A 14,161-nucleotide genomic window follows, 5' to 3' on the forward strand; every position below is an offset into this window, starting at 1 on the left:
AGGGAATGGAGATTCTGGTGTGATTGGGAAACGGGATTTAAGGAAATGGAGATTCTGCTGTGATAGGGAAACGAGATTGAAGGGAGTGGAGATTCTGCTGTGACAGGGAAACGAGATTGAAGGGAGTGGAGATTCTGGTGTGATTGGGAAACGAGATTGAAGGGAATGGAGATTCTGGTGTGACGGAAACGAGATTGAAGGGAGTGGAGATTCTGCTGTGACAGGGAAACGAGATTGAAGGGAGTGGAGATTCTGGTGTGACAGGGAAACGAGATTGAAGGGAATGGAGATTCTGGTGTGACAGGGAAACGGGATTGAAGGAAATGGAGATTCTGGTGTGATAGGGAAACGAGATTGAAGGGAGTGGAGATTCTGGTGTGACAGGGAAACGGGATTGAAGGAAATGGAGATTCTGGTGTGATAGAGAAACGAGATTGAAGGGAGTGGAGATTCTGGTGTGACAGGGAAACGGGATTGAAGGAAATGGAGATTCTGGTGTGATTGGGAAACGGGATTGAAGGGAATGGAGATTCTGGTGTGACAGGGAAACGAGATTGAAGGGAGTGGAGATTCTGGTGTGAGGGAAATGAGATTGAAGGAAATGGAGATTCTGGTATAACTGGAAACAAGATTGAAGGGAATGGAGATTCTGGTGTGACTGGAAACAAGATTGAAGGGAATGGAGATTCTGGTGTGATAGGGAAACAAGATTGAAGGGAATGGAGATTCTGGTGTGATTGGGAAACGGGATTTAAGGAAATGGCGATTCTGCTGTGACAGGGAAACGAGATTGAAGGGAGTGGAGATTCTGGTGTGATTGGGAAACGAGATTGAAGGAAATGGAGATTCTGGTGTGATTGGGAAACGAGATTGAAGGGAGTGGAGATTCTGGTGTGACTGGAAACAAGATTGAAGGGAATGGAGATTCTGGTGTGATAGGGAAACGAGATTGAAGGGAATGGAGATTCTGGTGTGATTGGGAAACGGGATTTAAGGAAATGGCGATTCTGCTGTGACAGGGAAACGAGATTGAAGGGAGTGGAGATTCTGGTGTGATTGGGAAACGAGATTGAAGGAAATGGAGATTCTGGTGTGATTGGGAAACGAGATTGAAGGGAGTGGAGATTCTGGTGTGACGGAAACGAGATTGAAGGGAGTGGAGATTCTGGTGTGACAGGGAAACGAGATTGAAGGGAATGGAGATTCTGGTGTGATTGGGAAACGAGATTGAAGGGAGTGGAGATTCTGGTGTGACAGGGAAACGAGATTGAAGGGAGTGGAGATTCTGGTGTGACAGGGAAACGAGATTGAAGGGAATGGAGATTCTGCTGTGATTGGGAAACGAGATTGAAGGGAATGGAGATTCTGGTGTGATTGGGAAACGAGATTGAAGGGAGTGGAGATTCTGGTGTGATTGGGAAACGAGATTGAAGGGAGTGGAGATTCTGGTGTGATTGGGAAACGGGATTGAAGGGAATGGAGATTCTGGTGTGACGGAAACGAGATTGAAGGGAGTGGAGATTCTGGTGTGACAGGGAAACGAGATTGAAGGAAATGGAGATTCTGCTGTGACAGGGAAACGAGATTGAAGGGAGTGGAGATTCTGGTGTGATTGGGAAACGAGATTGAAGGGAATGGAGATTCTGGTGTGATTGGGAAACGGGATTGAAGGAAATGGAGATTCTGGTGTGATAGGAAAACGAGATTTAAGAAAGTGGAGATTCTGGTGTGACAGGGAAACGAGATTGAAGGGAGTGGAGATTCTGGTGTGATTGGGAAACGGGATTGAAGGAAATGGAGATTCTGGTGTGATAGGGAAACGAGATTTAAGAAAGTGGAGATTCTGGTGTGACAGGGAAACGAGATTGAAGGGAGTGGAGATTCTGGTGTGACGGAAACGAGATTGAAGGGAATGGAGATTCTGGTGTGATTGGGAAACGGGATTGAAGGAAATGGAGATTCTGGTGTGACAGGGAAACGAGATTGAAGGGAGTGGAGATTCTGGTATGATGGAAACAAGATTGAAGGGAATGGAGATTCTGGTGTGACAGGGAAACGAGATTGAAGGAAATGGAGATTCTGGTGTGACAGGGAAACGGGATTGAAGGGAATGGAGATTCTGGTGTGACAGGAAAACGAGATTGAAGGGAGTGGAGATTCTGGTGTGATTGGGAAATGAGATTGAAGGGAATGGAGATTCTGGTGTGACAGGGAAACGAGATTGAAGGGAGTGGAGATTCTGGTGTGACGGAAACAAGATTGAAGGGAATGGAGATTCTGGTGTGATTGGGAAACGAGATAGAAGGAAATGGAGATTCTGGTGTGATAGGGAAACGAGATTGAAGGGAATGGAGATTCTGGTGTGATTGGGAAACGGGATTGAAGGGAGTGGAGATTCTGGTATGACAGGGAAACAAGATAGAAGGGAATGGAGATTCTGGTGTGACGGAAACAAGATTGAAGGAAATGGAGATTCTGGTGTGATTGGGAAACGAGATTGAAGGGAGTGGAGATTCTGGTGTGATTGGGAAACGGGATTGAAGGGAATGGAGATTCTGGTATGACTGGAAACAAGATTGAAGGAAATGGAGATTCTGGTGTGATAGGAAACGAGATAGAAGGGAATGGAGATTCTGGTGTGATAGGGAAACAAGATTGAAGGGAATGGAGATTCTGGTGTGACGGAAACGAGATTGAAGGGAATGGAGATTCTGGTATGACGGAAACGAGATTGAAGGAAATGGAGATTCTGGTGTGATTGGGAAATGGGATTGAAGGGAGTGGAGATTCTGGTATGATTGGGAAACGGGATTGAAAGGAATGGAGATTCTGGTGTGACGGAAACGAGATTGAAGGGAGTGGAGATTCTGGTGTGACAGGGAAACGAGATTGAAGGGAGTGGAGATTCTGGTGTGATTGGGAAACGGGATTGAAGGGAATGGAGATTCTGGTGTGACAGGGAAACGAGATTGAAGGGAGTGGAGATTCTGGTGTGACAGGGAAACGGGATTGAAGGAAATGGAGATTCTGGTGTGACAGGGAAACGAGATTTAAGGAAATGGAGATTCTGGTGTGATAGGGAAACGGGATTGAAGGGAGTGGAGATTCTGGTGTGACGGAAACGAGATTGAAGGAAATGGAGATTCTGGTGTGATTGGGAAATGGGATTGAAGGGAGTGGAGATTCTGGTATGATTGGGAAACGGGATTGAAAGGAATGGAGATTCTGGTGTGACAGGGAAACGAGATTGAAGGGAGTGGAGATTCTGGTGTGACAGGGAAACGAGATTGAAGGGAGTGGAGATTCTGGTGTGACAGGGAAACGGGATTGAAGGAAATGGAGATTCTGGTGTGATAGGAAACGAGATAGAAGGGAATGGAGATTCTGGTGTGACTGGGAAACGGGATTGAAGGGAGTGGAGATTCTGGTGTGACTGGGAAACGGGATTGAAGGGAGTGGAGATTCTGGTGTGACAGGGAAACGAGATTTAAGGAAATGGAGATTCTGGTGTGACAGGGAAACGGGATTGAAGGAAATGGAGATTCTGGTGTGACAGGGAAACGAGATTTAAGGAAATGGAGATTCTGGTGTGATAGGGAAACGGGATTGAAGGGAGTGGAGATTCTGGTGTGATTGGGAAACGAGATTGAAGGGAGTGGAGATTCTGGTATGCTTCAGAAGAGAAGCTATGCAGATAGCAGTGCGAACAAGTAGAAGAATTTAAAATACAAGAGTGCTCGAGTGAAGCGTGGTCACAAAGATCAGAGTTTGCAAGTGCAGTTCAGTCAGTGGAGAGCTGAGCTTTATATCAGCTCTAGTATCAGGGGTTTGAGGGAGCCTGTTTGCAGTGTGACATGTTCAAGTCCAGAAAGAACAAGAGGAGAGGATGTGAATATTGTCAGAGGAGGCTGGGCAAAGATTTGATGCTCATATCTGATCAAGTTGGACGATACAAGTTTTCAGTAGATACCAGGGAGTGGGATAGAACTGATGGCCAAGAGACAGTGGTTAGGATCCGAATCTGATTAACTGTCACTGTTCTACTGTATGCTTTGAGAATTGTTTTCTGGAAGCAGTGCAGTGTAATACATAAAATATACTCTAAATCAGAATCAGTTTAATAGCACTGGCACATGTGAAATCTGTTGTTTTGCAGCAGCACTACATAACAATACATAATAATAAACTAAATTACAATAAGAAATATATATATATCTAAAAAAAAGAGAAAGAGAGGGAAAAATTAGGGAAAAAATTAGAAACCTGATGGTGGAGGGGAAGAAGCTGTTCCTGAATCAAGTGTCCCTCTTCAGGCTCCTCCACCTCCTCCTGGATGGTAATAAGTGAGAAGACGGATGTCCTGGGCGATGGAACTCTTAATGATTGATGCTGCCTTCTTGAGTCATCACTTTTTCAAGATGTTCCAGATGCTGGGAACCCACAAACTGGAAACTGCTACCCGTTTCACTGCTGATCACTCGGTGAGGACTGGTGCGTGTTCCCTTGACTTTGTCCACATCAGAGTCTGACTTCATACGAATCTGTGAATGATTGAGATCATAGCCTAGCACGTGCATACAACTCACTGAAACACTAACTCTCTTCACAGGGTCCAAATTACAGGTAAGACAGGCAAAAAGGTTAAAAAGATTGTAAATTGGAAAAATAAGTATTTTTCTTTATACCTAGATGGGGAAAATGAATCTTCTATATTCTTTTTAAATAGATGCTCAGATAGAAGGGAAAAACTGATTATCTTTAAAGAACTTTCAAAATCCATGTTTGTAACAGCGTGGATCAGCGTGACTTGCCTTGGTGCTGTGGGGCAAATGGAGCCCAGGCGGAGCGGATGTAGAGCGGGTATTTCCGATAGTGGAGCGGTCAAGGACCAGAAGGCCCAGTCTCACAGGAGAGGGATTTCCATTTCGAACAGAGATGAGGTTGGATTTCTTTCGCCAGAGGGTGGTGAGTCTGTGGAATTCGTTGCCTCAGACAGCTGTGGAGGCCGAGTCATTGGATGTATTTAAAGTGGAGGTCGATAGGATATTGATTAGTCAGGGTGTGAAGTACTACAGGGAGAGGGCAGGAGAATGGGGTTGAGAGGGATAATAAATCAGCCATGATGGGGTGGTGGAGCAGACTTGATGGACTGAATGGCCTCATTCTGCTCCTATATTAGAAACATAGAAAACCTACAGCACAATACAGGCCCTTCAGCCCACAAAGTTGTGCCCAACATGTCCCTACCCTAGAAATTACTAGGCTTACCCATAGCTCTCTATCTTTCTAAGCTCCATGTACCTATCCAAAAGTCTCTTAAAAGATCCTATTGTATCCGACTCCACCACCATTGCCAGCAGCCCATTCCACACACTCACCACTCTCTGAGTAAAAAACTTACCCCTGACATCTCCTCTGTACCTACTCCCCAGCACCTTAAACCTGTGTCCTCTTGTGGCAACCATTTCAGCCCTGGAAAAAGCCTCTGACTATCCACACGATCAATGCCTCTCATCATCTTATACACCCCTATCAGGTCACCTCTCATCCTCCATCGCTCCAAGGAGAAAAGGCCAAGTTCACTCAGCCTGTTCGCGTAAGGCATGCTCCCCAATCCAGGCAACATCCTTGTAAATCTCCTCTGCACCCTTTCTATGGTTTCCACGTCCTTCCTGTAGTGAGGTGACCAGAACTGAGCACAGTACTCCAAATGGGGTCTGACCAGGGTCCCATACAGCTGCAACATTGCCTCTTGGCTCCTAAATTCAATCCCACAGTTGATGAAGGCCAATACACCGTACACCTTCTTAACCGGAGAGTCAATCTGCGTAGCAGCTTTGAGCGTCGTATGGACTCGGACCCCAAGATCCCTCTGATCCTCCACACTGCCAAGAGTCTCACCATTAATACTATATTCTGCCATCATATTTGACCTACCAAAATGAACCACCTCACACTTATCTGGGTTGAACTCCATCTGCCACTTCTCGGCACAGTTTTGCATTGTATCAATGTCCCCCTGTAACCTCTGACAGCCCTCCACACTATCCACAACACCCCCAACCTCTGTGTCATTAGCAAACTTACTAACCCATCCATTCACTTTCTCATCCAGGTCATTTATAAAACTCAAAAAGAGTAAGGGTCCCAGAACAGATCCTTGAGACACTCCACCGGTGACCGACCTCCATGCAGAATATAACCTGTCTACAACAACTCTTCGCCTTCTGTGGGCAAACCAGTTCTGGATCCACAAAGCAATGTCCTCTTGGATCCCATGCCTCCTTACTTTCTCAATAAGCCTTACATGGGTTACCTTATCCAATGCCTTGCTGAAATCCATATACACTACATCTGCTGTTCTTCCTTCATCAATGTGTTTAGTCACTTCCTCAAAAAATTCAATCAGGCTCATAAGGCATGACCTGCCATTGACAAAGCCATGCTGACTACTCCTAATCATATTATACTGCTCCAAATGTTCATAAATCCTGCCTCTCAGGATCTTCTCCATCAACTTACCAACCACTAACATAAGACCCACTGGTCTATAGTTTCCTGCACTATTCCTACTCCCTTTCTTGAATAAAGGAACAACATCTGCAACCCTCCAATCCTCCGGAACCTCTCCCATCCCCATTGATGATGCAAAGATCATCGTCAGAGGCTCAGCAATCTCCTCCCTCACCTCCCACAGTAGCCTGGGGTACATCCCATCCGGTCCCGGCGACTTATCCAACTTGATGTTTTCCAAAAGCTCCAGCACATCCTCTTTCATGCTCAAACTTTTCAGTCTGCTGCAAGTCATCACTACAATCACTAAGATCCCTTTCCATAGTGAATACTGAAGTAAAGTATTCATTAAGTACCTCTGCTATTTCCTCCGGTTCCATACACACTTTCCCACTGTCACACTTGATTGGTCCTAATCGTTCACGACTTATCCTCCTGTTCTTCACATATTTGTAGAATGCCTTGGGGTTTTCCTTAATTCTGCCCGCCAAGGCCTTCTCATGGCCCTTTCTGGCTCTCCTAATTTCCTTCATAAGCTCCTACCTGTTAGCTTTATAATCTTCTAGATCTCTAACATTACCTAGCTCTCTGAACCTTTTGTAAGCTTTTCCTTTCTTCTTGACTAGATTTATTACAGCTTTTGTACACCACAGTTCCTGTATCCTACCATAACTTAAACTCTACGCAAGTGTCCCCTGAACATTTGCCCCATTTCTTCCATACTTTTCCCTGAGAACATCTGTTCCCAATTTTAGCTTCCAATTTCCTGCCTGATAGCCTCATAATTCCCCTTACTCTAATTAAATGCTTTTCTAACTTGTCTGTTCCTATCTCTCTCCAATGCTATTGTAAAGGAGATTGAATTATGACCACTATCTCCACGATGCTCTCCCACTGAGAGACCTGACACCTGACCCAGGTTCATTTCCTAATACCAGATCAAGTACAGCCCCTCCTCTTATCAGCTTATCTACGTATTGTGTCAAGAAACCTTCCTGAACACACCTAACTAACTCCACCCCATCTGAACCCCTTGCTCTAGGGAGATGCCAATTGATATTTGGGAAATTAAAATCTCCCATCACGATAACTCTTATTATTACACCTTTCCAGGATCTGTTTCCCTATCTGCTCCTCAATATCCCTGTTACTATTTGGCAGCCCATAAAAAACACCCAGTAAAATTATTGACCCCTTCCTGCTCCTAACCTCCACCCACAGAGACTCTGTAGACAGTCCCTCCTTGGCACCCACCTTTTCTGCAGCCGTGACACTATCTCTGATCAATAGTGTCACGCCCCCACCGCTTTTGCCTCCCTCCCTGTCCTTTCTGAAACATCTAATGCCTGGCACTTGAAGTAGCCATTCCTGTCCCTGAGCCATCCAAGTCTCTGTAACGGCCACCACATCATCGCTCCGGGTACGGATCCACACGCCAAGTGCATTCACTTTGTTCACAACATTCCTTGCGTTAAAATAGACAAATTTCAAACCTTCAGTCTGAGTGCGTCCATTCTCTATCAATGGTCTATCCTCCCTCTCGCACTGTCTCCAGCTTTTTCATTATTTGAGCTAACCTCCTCTTCCCCAGTCTCTTCAGTTCAGTTCCCACCCCACAACAGTTCTGGTTTAAGCTCTCCTCAGTAGCTTTAGCAAACCTCCTCACCAGGATATTGGTCCCCCTGGGATTCAAATGCAACCCGTCCTTTTTGTACAGATCACACCTGCCCCAGGAGAGGTCCCAATGATCCAGAAATCTGAATCTCTGCCCCTGCTCCAACTCCTCAGCCACTCAGTTGTCCTCCACCTCATTCTATTCCTATTCTGTCGCGTGGCATGGGCAGTAATCCCGAGATGACTACCTTTGCAGTCCTTCTTCTCAACTTCCTTCCTAACTCCCTGTAGTCTGCTTTCAGGACCCTTTTCCTACCTATGTCATTGGTACCAATATGTACCATGACCTCTGGCTGATCTCCCTCCCACCGCATGTGATCAGAAAGATCCCGGACCCTGGCACCTGGGAGGCAAACTACCATCCGAGTTTCTTTCCTGCGTCCACAGAATCGCCTGTCTGAACCCCTGACTCTGTAGAGTCCCCTATCAGTACTGCCTTCCTCTTCCTTTCCCTACCCTTCTGAGCCCCAGGACCAGACTCTGTGCCAGAGGCACGGCCACTGTCACTTCCCCCAGGTAGGCTGTCCCCCCCAACGGTACTCAAACAGGAGTACTTATTGTCAAGGGGTACAGGCACTGGGGTACTCTCTAGTACCTGCCTCTTCCCCTTCCTGACCGTGACCCACCTATCTGTCTCCCGTGGTTCCGATGTGACCACCTGCCTGTAACTCCTCTCTATCACCTCCTCACTCTCCCTGACCAGATGAAGGTCATCGAGCTGCAGCTCCAGTTCCCTAATACGGTCCCTCAGAACCTGCAGCTCAATGCACTGTGTGCAAATATGGCTGTCCGGGAGTCTGGGAAACTCCATGACGTCCCACATCTGACACTGAGCACAGAAAACTGGCCTCACACACATAGTTTCTCCTTTCCACAAATAACACAGGTAAACCTACCTCGCCTCGTCCCATTACTGCCTCAGCCCGTTGAGCCAAAGCCCTCTCACTCTGCTGTGCGCTGGATATGGCGGTCTTTTTAAACGTTTTGTGGTCTTATGGTCTAAAAGGGTAATTGAATTCTGATTTGGCGAAAGGCTGTTTATTTGAGTGAATTTGCATATTTAGATATTGGCTGATGAACATAGTTTTACATGGACCATAAGATATAGGAGCTGGTTAGGCCATTCAGCCCACTCCATTCCATCAAGGCTGATTTATTATCCCACACGATAAGGTATAGGAGCAGAATTATACCATTCGGCCCATCGAGTCTGCTCTGCCACTTCATCATGGCTGATTCATTTTCCCTCTTAGCCTCAATATCCTACTCCTTCCCCCCAACCCCCATATCCCTTCATGTCCTGACTAATAAAGAATCTATCAACTTTTGCCTTAAATATACTTAAAGACTTGGCCTTCACAACCGCCTGTGGCAACGAATTCCACAGATGCAACAGTGCTGGCTAAAGGAATTCCTCCTCACCTCCTTTCTTCTGTGAGTCTGTGTCCTCTGGTCCTAGCCTCTCCCACCACAGGAGACATCCTCTCCACATCACCTCTATCTGTGTCCTCTGGCCCTAGCCTCTCCCACCACAGGAGACATCCTCTCCACATCACCTCTATCTGTGTCCTCTGGCCCTAGCCTCTCCCACTATAGGAAACATCCTCTCCACATCCACTCTATCAGTGTCCTCTGGCCCTAGCCTCTCCCACCACAGGAAACATCCTCTCCACATCCACTCTATCAGTGTCCTCTGGCCCTAGCCTCTCCCACCACAGGAAACATCCTCTCCACATCCACTCTGTCAAGGCCTTTCCTGACTACGTGTTATTTCTCCTCACTCCTCACCGAGGTTTCCAATCCGTCCCCTGGATCAATGTGGATGAGAAGTGATCACACGGGCCTGCACCATACCTCTGAGACCTAATGTTTGTCTGTTTGGTTATTACAAAAGTCCAGATAATTGAGCAAAACAATTCTTGAAGAGGAAAGAGATGTTTAATTGTGCAATCACTGCTTAACAAACAAAGAGTTTACCTTACCCCATTGATCGAGCAGAGCAGAAATGGACTGCAACAACTCGGCAAACTTTTGAGATTTTTTAAACTGCAATGTGGAACTAAATGGAGACGTTCAGGCTTATTTTTCACACCTCGAAACACAAAGTGATATGTGTCAATGTGAGGGAGTGTTGGGGGCAGCCCACGAGAGTCACCAGTGCCAACATAGCACGCCCAAAATGTTCAGCTGAACAGCACGTGACACAACACAACAAGAAAATACAACAACACACTGTCCTTACACACCCGGAGAAGAGGGATTCCTCTGAGAAAAGCAAAATACAACAACAAACCGTCCTTACACACCCGGAGAAGAGGGATACCTCTGAGAAAATGCTGTTCTTACACGACAGTTCAGCATTCAACACTATAATTCCCTCTAGGCGCAATAAGAAGCTCAGAGACCTCGGCCTTGACCCTGCCTTGTGCAGCTGGATCCTGGACTTGCTGTCAGATCGCTGGCAGACGGTAGGAGTGGGATCCCTCACCTCTGTCCCTCTGACCCTCAACACTGTTGCCCCTCAGGGCTGTATACTAAGCCCCCTCCTTTACTCTCTGTATACCCACGATTGTGTCGCCACCCACAGTTCCAATCTGCTAATTAAATTTGCTGACGACTCTGCACTGATTGGCCTAAGCTCAAAAAATAATGAGGCAGCCTACAGAGAAGAAGTCATCACCCTGACTGAAAGCTTTCAAGAAAACAACCTCTCCCTCAATGTCACAAAAGCAAAGAACCTGGTTGTGGACTACAGGAGGAATGGAGACAGGTTGAGAAGGTGAACAGTTTTAAGTTCCTTGGCATGTGCATCACCAAAGAACTCACATCGTCTGTACACACCAGCTGTGTGGTGAAAAAAGCACAACAACGCCTCTTTCACCCTCAGCCGGTTGAGGAAGTTTGGTATGGGTCCCCAAATCCTAAGGACTTTCTACAGGGTCCTACATTGAGAGCATCATGACTGGCTTCATCACTGCCTGGTATGGGAACTGTACTTCCCTTAATCGCAGGACTCTGCAGAGAGTGGTGCGGACAGCCCAGCGCATCTGTAGATGTGAACTTCCCACTATTCAGGACATTTATAGTGACAGGTGTGTAAAAAGGACCTGTAGGATCACTGGGGACTCGAATCATCCCAACCGCTAACTGTTCCAGCTACTACCATCCAGGAAAGTGTACCGCAGCATAAAAGCCAGGACCAACAGGGTCTGGGACAGCTTCTTTCACCAGGCCATCAGATTGATTAATTCACACTGATACAACTGTATTTCTATGCTATATTGACTGTCCTGTTGCACGTAATATTTATTGTAAACTACTATAAATTGCACATTGCACACTTAGACAGAGACGTAAAGATTTTTACTCCTCATGTATGTGAAGGATGTAAGAAATAAAGTCAATTTAATTCAATTCAAATCCAAACACACTAACACTGTCCTCCAATGCCAGGACTGGCTGTCTCCAGACTGCAGCCTCCAGTGGACTCACAGATTCACAGACTGGATTTTCCAGGGCACGCCAAGACTCAGGGCTTCAACTTTCAGGCCTCAACTTCCAGGCTTCAGATTGACCTTTGACTTTCAACCTCAGGACTCACTGATGATAATAAACAAGGTCCTGGGATGAGGACCCAGGCACTAGAGCTCAAACTACAAACTCACGATGATGGTGTAGGGTAATGAAATTGGTGGAAATTTACATAATTCACAACCATCAACATTGAGTTGGGGTTCACTTTAGGGTGCTGAACTGGCATGATTTTGTATCACGTTAAGTACTTTTACCGTGCTTTTTGTATTCAGTGGAGCATAATAAATGAGTTGTTATGGAATTTCTTAAACATAAAATGCCTCACGTTGTTTTTGCAAATACCCACATTGGTGACCCCAGCGTGAGGTGGCTGGAAATGTGGCACTCAGCCCACTTCTGCAACTGTAGTGGAGAATGTGGGCTTGGTGAGGTTTGGCAATTCACCCATCAGTTGAGTGAACTCACATGCAGTGTTGCACGTGCTGGACCGGTCTGGTCAGAGGACATGACCAGGGCAGTTGATGATAGCACTGAGCTCTTCCCACACAACCCTTCCGGTAGACCTGCTCCCCAACGCACCCACAGCCATTACTTCTGACATTTCAGACTATGCTGTGCTCAAACAGTTGGTTGGAGGCGTGTGACAGCCGCTCGCCTTCCTCTGCCGCCAGCTCCAACCCCCTAAAGGAAGTACAGCATGGTTGACTGTGAGCTACTTGGTCTCCATCTGGCTGTCCACCATTTTGTTATAGAGAGTCGCTATTTCCCAGCATTCATTGACCACAAACCCCTCGTGCACATGATGGCCAAAATCTCAGAACCTTGGTCTGTGTAGAAGCAAAGCCATCTGGCCTACATATCAGAGTTCACAACTGTTATACAATACGTCAAGCGGAGAAATAATGCCATGGCTGATTGCCTCTCACGTCCAGCTGCTGAGGCCATACCCCATTGGCGTTGACTATGCCGGCATGGCAGCTGACCGAGTTACTGACCCAGAGGTCCAGGCTTACCGAATAGCAGTAACTGGGGTTTCTCCCCTTTGCAATGTCTCAACCAGTCGCCCTTGCCCAATCATGCCTGCAGACTGGAGGCTGAATGTTTTTAACTCCATACATGGCCTCTCGCATCCGGGACTGAAGACCTCACAGAAACCAGTTGCACTGAAGTCTGTGTGGCAGCCTGTTTGGAACACCAACGGGAAAAAAATTAACCATCATCTCCAGGTGCCATTGGCATCTTTTGAGGTCCCTGAATGACGGTTTGACCATGTCAACGTGCATCTTGAGCTCTATGAGGAAATGGATGTCATTTACTTGGAGTTTCAGGAGGCATTTGATAAGGTGCCACACATGAGGCTGCTTAACAAGATAAAATCCTATGGTGTTACGAGAAAGATACAGGCATGGATAGCAGAATGGCTGACAGGCAGGAGGCAGCGAGTGGGAATAAAAGGGGCCTTTTCTTGTTGGCTGCCAGTGACCAGTGGTGTTCTTCAGGGGTCAGTATTGGGACTGCTGCTTTTCACATTGTTTGTCAATGATTTAGATAATGGAATTGATGGCTTTCTGGCAAAGTTTGTGGAGTATACAAAGATAGGTGGAGGGGTAGTTAGTGCTGAGGAAACAATGCGATTACAGCAGGACTTAGGCAAATTGGAAGAATGGGCAAAAACGTGGCAAATGGAATACAGTGTTGGGAAATGTATGATAATGCATTTTGGTAAAAGGAACAGTAGTGTGGACTATATCTAAAATGGGGAGAAGGTTCAAACATCAGAGGTGCAGAGGGACTTAGGAGTCCATGTGCAAGACTCCCAGAAGTTTAATTTACAGGTTGAATCTGTGGTAAAGAAGGCAAATGTAATGTTGGCATTTATTTCAAGGAGAATAGAATATAAAAGCAAGGAGATAACACCGAGCCTTTATAAGACACTAGGCAGGCTGCACTTGTGCGTCATATCTCAGAAAGGATGTGTTGTCATTGGAGAATCCAGGGGAGGTTCACAAGGATGATTCTGGGAATGAGGGGATTAACATATGAGGAGTGTTTGGCAGCTTTGGGCCTGTACTCACTGGAATCTAGAAGAATGTGGGGGGATTCTCATTGGAACCTACTGAACATCATAAGGACTAGATAGGATGGATGTGGAGAGGAGGTTTCCTATGGTGGGGGTATGGTTTTATGGTATCTTCCCCAATCCTGTGGTTTCATGCACCTTCTTATCATGGCAGACTACCAGGTGGCCAGGGGCCGTCCTTCGAGAATCAGTGACGACCGCAGACGTGGCTCGGGTGCTCATCAGCATTTGGGTTGCTCGGTTTGGCACCACCATCAGATATTTCCTCTGACCGTGGGCCCCAACTCATACCAGACCTCTGGTATGGGCTACGATGGCCCAGAACCTCAGAGTACACAACAGTGTACTACCCATACGTGA

This window comes from Hypanus sabinus, chromosome 1 (assembly GCF_030144855.1).
Source record: "Hypanus sabinus isolate sHypSab1 chromosome 1, sHypSab1.hap1, whole genome shotgun sequence".
Taxonomy (NCBI): Eukaryota; Metazoa; Chordata; class Chondrichthyes; order Myliobatiformes; family Dasyatidae; genus Hypanus; species Hypanus sabinus.